Genomic DNA, 7,448 nt, shown 5'->3' with positions numbered 1-7,448 from the left:
TGTTCTGTTTGTCAGCCTGTGATGCTAGCAAAAAGTGAAAAAACGATAATAGAACTGGAGATTACTTCCAAAAATACAGTTAGATGAAGATCAGCATTAGAATGTCATAGTTTTAATAACCAAATCACTAAAGTTAGTAATATTGTACATAATGGCTGGTTGGCCATCAATATTTGGGGATGCATAGATCACTCCATTTATAGTTAGTAAATTATTTATTCTTTATTTATTAAAATCTTAAAATATACCACATATTATACGACAATAAAAAATCCAATATAAAAAATCCAAATCCAACAATGTAAAAATCCAATACTGCGCAGTATTCAGTTGTACCATCAGATGTCACTTTGGTGTTTTCTAATGGATAGATTTTTATATTCCAATAAACATTAATAAACAATATTCCTAAAAACAATAGTAGTCCTCCGTTAGTTATTGTTATTCACAGTTGGCTCCTTGTTATATTGCATTCATAGTCCTCCATTGTTTTTCAGCAGCACTAGCAGACACTTGCATAAACTTGCATATATTAATGGCGGGTTAATGTTGTTAGTCTCTTTGTTATATACAAAGTGCAAAAAGTGCTTTAGGCCTCATGCACACGACCGTTGTTGTGTTCCGTTCCGCAAAATGGGGTTCCGTTGTTTCGTGATCCGTTTCCGTTTTTGTTTCCGTGTGTCTTCCTTTATTTTTGGAGGACCACCAGAATAAAGGAATGTAAAAAAAAGTCTAAGACAGGTTTGCTATGCAAATGATAGGAAAAAAACGGGTGCGGACGCGGGTGACAATCTTGTGTGCCTCCGCGTTTTTTAGCGGTCCCATTGACTTGAATGGGTCCGCAAACCTTTTTCCGCAAAAATAATAGGACAGGTTATATTTCTTTGACGGACTGGAACCACGGATCACGGATGCGGATGGCAAACGGTGCATTAGCCGAGTTTTCAACGGACCCATTGAAAATTAATGGGTCCGCAGAAAATCACGAAAAACGGCGCAACGGACACGGAATAAAACAACGGTTTGTGTGCATGAGGTCTAAAACACACTTGTTCATGTCAGTACATTACTGGCTTCTGTGTTTGTGCTGCTGTCTTCTTAGTCAGTGTTGCGATCTCCTCTCTAGCTCTGCCGTTCGAATTGGATCCGTCTCAGCGGCTGTTCATTTTCCCTGCGGGAAAGTTCGAGGAGTGGCTATTATAGTAATTTATTGCGATATTTTCAGTCTCTTATATCCATGATGTTCCTTTTCGAATGCTCATTACTGTATTAAACCAAACGCGTTTCAGAGATACTGAGGAAGGAGAAATTAGCTTCGAAACACTTTTGGGTTAATACAGTAAGCAGATGAAGGAACATCGTGGATATGAGAGACTGAAAATATTGCAATAAATTACTATAATAGCCACTCCTCGAACTCACTCTAGGACCAGGCGGCAACAACCAACAATCCACTTCCTGATCACGTGGGACTCCCCAGACACATAGGACGCGGCAGGGAAAATGAACAGCCGCTGAGACGGATCCAATTCGAACGGCAGAGCAAGAGAGGAGATCGCAACACTGACTAACACAGAGGCGTTCCCATGGTGATGGGGACGCTTCAAGTTAGAATATACTAAGAACTGTGTACATAACTGCCCCTTGCTGCCTGGCAGCACCTAATCTCTTACAGGGGGCTGTGATCCGCACAATTAACCCCTCAGGTGCCGCACAGTTCTTAGTATATTCTAACTTGAAGAGTCCCCATCACTATGGGAACGCCTCTGTATTAGAATATACTGTCGATCTGAGTTTTCACAATCTAACTCAAATCCGATGGTATATTCTAACATAGAGGCGTTCCCATGGTGATGGGGACGCTTCAAGTTAAAATATACCATCGGATTGGAGAAAACTTGGTGTCCGCCTCCAGAGCGGAATGGAGGCGGAACGTAGCCAAACTGATGCATTCTGAACGGATCCTTATCCATTCAGAATGCATTGGGGATGAACGGATCAGTTCGGGGACGCTTGTGAGAGCCCTTAAACGGATCTCACAAGCGGAACCCCAAACGCAAGTGTGAAAGTAGCCTTAGTCAGGACGGATCCGTTTTGCTCTGCACGGCCAGGTGGACACCAAAACGCTGCAAGCTGCGTTTTGGTGTCCGCCTCCAGAGCGGAATGGAGGCGGAGCGGAGCCAAACTGATGCATTCTGAACGGATCCTTATCCATTCAGAATGCATTGGGGATCAACGGATCAGTTCGGGGCCGCTTGTGAGAGCCCTCAAACGGATCTCACAAGCGGAACCCAAACGCAAGTGTGAAAGTAGTCTAAGAGGACAGCAGCACAGACACAGGAGCGGGTAACGTACTGACATGAACAAGTGTGTCTAAAGCACTTTTTGCACTTTGTATATAACAAATAGACTAAGAACATTAACCCACCATTAATATATGCAAGCTTATGCAAGTGTCTGCTAGTGCTGCTGAAAAACAATGGAGGACTATGAATGCAATATAACAAGGAGCCAACTGTGAATAACAATAACTAACGGAGGACTACTATTGTTTTTAGGAATATCGTTTATTAATGTTTTTAGGAATATAAAAATCTATCAATTAGAAAATACCAAAGTGACATCTGATGGTACAACTGAATACTGCGCAGTATTGGATTTTTACATTGTTGGATTTGGATTTTTTAACCACCTCAGCCTCCAGTGCTTAAACATCCTGAAAGACCAGGCCACTTTTTACACTTCCGACCTACACTACTTTCACCGTTTATTTCTCGGTCATGCAACTTACCACCCAAATGAATTTTACCTCCTTTTCTTCTCACTAATAGAGCTTTCATTTGGTGGTATTTCATTGCTGCTGACATTTTTACTTTTTTTGTTATTAATCGAAATTTAACGATTTTTTTGCAAAAAAATGACATTTTTCACTTTCAGTTGTAAAATTTTGCAAAAAAAACTACATCCATATATAAATTTTTCTCTAAATTTATTGTTATACATGTCTTTGATAAAAAAAAAATGTTTGGGTAAAAAAAAAATGGTTTGGGTAAAAGTTATAGCGTTTACAAACTATGGTACAAAAATGTGAATTTCCGCTTTTTGAAGCAGCTCTGACTTTCTGAGCACCTGTCATGTTTCCTGAGGTTCTACAATGGCCAGACAGTACAAACACCCCACAAATGACCCCATTTCGGAAAGTAGACACCCTAAGGTATTCGCTGATGGGCATAGTGAGTTCATAGAACTTTTTATTTTTTGTCACAAGTTAGTGGAAAATGATGATTTTTTTTTTTGATTTTTTTTTCTTACAAAGTCTCATATTCCACTAACTTGTGACAAAAAATAAAAAGTTCTATGAACTCACTATGCCCATCAGTGAATACCTTGGGGTGTCTTCTTTCCAAAATGGGGTCACTTGTGGGGTAGTTATATGTGTGGTAAGGAGTTTGAAATCTAATTCTGTAAAAAATGGCCAGTGAAATCCGAAAGGTGCTCTTTGGAATGTGGGCCCCTTTGCCCACCTAGGCTGCAAAAAAGTGTCACACATGTGGTATCTCCGTATTCAGGAGAAGTTGGGGAATGTGTTTTGGGGTGTCATTTTACATATACCCATGCTGGGTGAGAGAAATATCTTGGCAAAAGACAACTTTTCCCATTTTTTTATACAAAGTTGGCATTTGACCAAGATATTTATCTCACCCAGCATGGGTATATGTAAAATTACACCCCAAAACACATTCCCCAACTTCTCCTGAATACGGACATACCACATGTGTGACACTTTTCTGCAGCCTAGGTGGGCAAAGGTGCCCAAATTCCTTTTAGGAGGGCATTTTCTGACATTTGGATACCAGACTTCTTCTCACGATTTGGGGCCCCTAAAATGCCAGGGCAGTATAAATACCCCACATGTGACCCCATTTTGGAAAGAAGACACCCCAAGGTATTCAATGATGGGCATGGCGAGTTCATAGAAACAAAATTTTTTGGCACAAGTTAGCGGAAATTGATTTTTTTCTCACAAAGTCTCCCTTTCCGCTAACTTGGGACAAAAATTTCAATCTTTCATGGACTCAATATTCCCCTCAGCGAATACCTTGGGGTGTCTTCTTTCCAAAAATGGTGTTATTTGTGGGGTGTTTGTACTGCCCTGGCATTTGAGGGTCTCCGCAATCATTACATGTATGCCCAGCATTAGGAGTTTCTGCTATTCTCCTTATATTGAGCATACGGGTAATGAGATTTTTTTTTTCCGTTCAGCCTCTGGGCTGAAAGAAAAAAATGAACGGCAAAGATTTCTTCATTCGCATCGATCAATGTGGATGAAAAAATCTCTGCCAAAAAAAGAAAAAGGAGGGGAAAGGCGTCTGCCAGGACATAGGAGCTCCGCCCAACATCCATACCCACTTAGCTCGTATGCCCTGGCAAACCAGATTTCTCCATTCACATCAATCGATGTGGATGAATAAATCATTGCCGGGATATTTTTTTTTATATATACAAAGTGTTTGCCAAAGTATATGAACACCGCCACCTCCTCAGCTCATATGCCTCGGCAAACGTATCTTTTACTGCAGAGGAGAAATCTCGTCTTGCAGCGCCGCATACACCGACTTGCGTGTAATCTGACAGCAGCGCAATGCCTCTGTCAGAATGCACATCAGTGCTGCAGCTAGTCGATCGGTTGGTCCACCTGGAAGGTAAAAAAAACAAAACAAAAAAGAAAAAACCAGGCCGCAACGCAATAAATTTATTAACTTTTGAACCAAACATATAAACTTTTTTTAACTTTTTTAACTGAACGTTAACTTTTTTACTTACCGGTATTTTTTTTTTTGTTTAGTTTTTTTTACCTTTATAGAACAAACCACTCCTTCCCCATGGGACAATGTGCAAAGCGCAAATCGCCCAAAGATGTGGCGAAGTACGTTATGCACTTTATCCCAGGTGAAAGGAGAGGTTTGCAGCAGCTGTGAGTAAAAGGGCCCTAATAGCCCTGTGTGCCTGTCCTGTGAGATGCAATCCCTATGCTAAGTGTACCTGTGTGTGGTACTTCCGGAAACACTCTCCAAAGCATAGGGCAGGGTGGTCAGGACAGTCAGGACAGAAATAGCGGGTGTCACGCCTTATTCCACTCCTGCTACAGACACAACATCTTTTTCGGGGTGACGGTTGGGTTGAGGTACCAGGAACGACACTGGGGAAATGTCGCTCGTGTAGACGGCTAACTACACTGGTGGATGGGGCCACGGAACCACGGACCTGTGCTGCATAAAAATACCCCAGTATTATACAAAGTTTAAGTTATATCTCTGGCTGGAGGGAAGGGGTCAGGTTAAGAATTTGGCATGGCGGGGGGGGGGGGGGGGGGGGGGTTGCCTCAGGCAGCACAAAGGCTACGTGCTTCCCTGCCTCCTGGCCATAAAGCGCTGAGGGGAGGAGGGCCCAAGCTGAACTCTTGCACCAGGGCCCATGAGCCTTTAGCTACGCCCCTGGCCCCTCTGTTGCTATGTTCTTGCTCCTAATATGCTAATCCCTAGCATCAGTACAGAGAAGACAAGACCTCTGCTCTTCTCAGTCGGCTTCTTTTTCTCCATGCGGACCACTTCACAGCTAGGAAGAAGATGAGCTGTTGCATAGCCTTGTGAGATTTACTAAATCTCGCGAGAACAGCTTGTCTTCTCCCTGGCTGTGAAGCGGTCCATAGAGATTGGAAAATATTACAGTCATGGAGAAAGAGATGAGCAGAGGTCTCCTGATCTCATATTAGGCGCAAGAATATAACAGTGGACATCACAGCACAACGGAGGATCCAATTTAAAAAAGAAATTGTGCAATGGCATCAGCTCAAGGCAGACTACCATATAAGGTTTTGATTTTAGAAAAAAACACACTACGGAATAAGTTGGTGCTATATACGCAAGTAAAATAAATATACAGTAGAATAGATGATGTGTTCAAAGCTGGAAGTCAATGTATTCAGGGGATTTAGATCTACTTTCTATGTACAGTTATTACACATTATCAGTGTCGGACTGGAATACCTAGAGTCCACCAGTAAAATTTATTTTGGGGGCCCACCGTACAGATACATTCAAATATAATAAATAATCTAACAAGTTTTTTATATGAACATATGCTGGTTGAGGTCCTGTACATTTAATATATGTATGTAGTGCAGTTAGTCTACTGTGTTATGTGCCACTTGTGCAGGGGGTGGGAGACTAGGGGCCCACCGGGGGATTCCCCTGTACCCCTGTGGGCCAGTCCGAGCCTGCACATTATGTACAGGTTAAAAAACAACCAAGCATTTGATACTGTGCCAAAAAGGTTAGTATATAAAATGAGAATGCTCGGACTGGGAGAAAATGTCTGTAAGTGGGTAAGTAACTGGCTGAGTGATAGAAAACAGAGGGTGGTTATTAACGGTACACACTCAGATTGGGTCACTGTCACTAGTGGGGTACCTCAGGGGTCAGTATTGGGCCCTATTCTCTTCAATGTATTTATTAATGATCTTGTAGAAGGCTTGCATAGTAAAATATCAATTTTTGCAGATGACACTAAACTGTGTAGAAGACACATGGGAAGGGATAACACCTGTCACCAGTATGCAGTAAATGGAAAAACACAAAGAATACATTCACACTACATTTTTGCATCGGTGTGTGCTTCCATTTTCTGGCTATGTATCCATTTTCAATGGCCGTCTTACATCATTTTTTAACGTCAGTTAAAAATGGATAAATTTTGATTGGATTTTTTGTTTCAATCCCAACCCCTCCAGTGCCCTCAGTATACATTATGTTCCCCATAGTACCCCCAGTTTAAATAATGACCCCCTAGTGTCTGCCATTGTAAATAATGTCCCCCATTGTAAATAATGTCCCCTATAGCGGCCCCTATTGAAAATAATGTCCCCCACAGTGGCCCTCATTGTAATTAATGTCCCCCATTTTTCTGCTGGAGACAAAAAAAGTTATATTCACCTCATCCACTTGCATGCGGGGGGACACTTGCTCTTCAATGGAGGCATCAAGATCTGACACTCCAATGAGGAGCGAGTGTTCTGGTGCGTCCAAATGGATGAGGTGAGTATATATATATATATATATATATATATATATATTTTATTTTTTTTAAATCCCTGAAAGGCAATTTTTTCCCTAGTGTACCGATTTGAACAGTTGCTAGATGGTTGCACTCCTGTCTAAACAGCTGTTAAAATGGTCCTATTGATTTTAATGTGGTCTGTCTGGCCATGAAAACGGGCAAAAATAAAATTGTCCTATTTTTGGACAGGGTCTATTCACTGGCTTTTAAGGCTATGTGATTAGCCCAATAGACTTCAATTGGTTGTAAAAATGCAAACTTTTCATGTTCATGTGATTGTAGCCTAAAACCAATATGGAAAAAGACTGTGGGATTTAGTTGACAATTAGCCT

This window comes from Bufo bufo, chromosome 3 (assembly GCF_905171765.1).
Source record: "Bufo bufo chromosome 3, aBufBuf1.1, whole genome shotgun sequence".
NCBI lineage: Eukaryota > Metazoa > Chordata > Amphibia > Anura > Bufonidae > Bufo > Bufo bufo.
The sequence above is the reverse complement of the archived record's forward strand: the minus strand, read 5'-3'. Positions refer to the sequence as shown.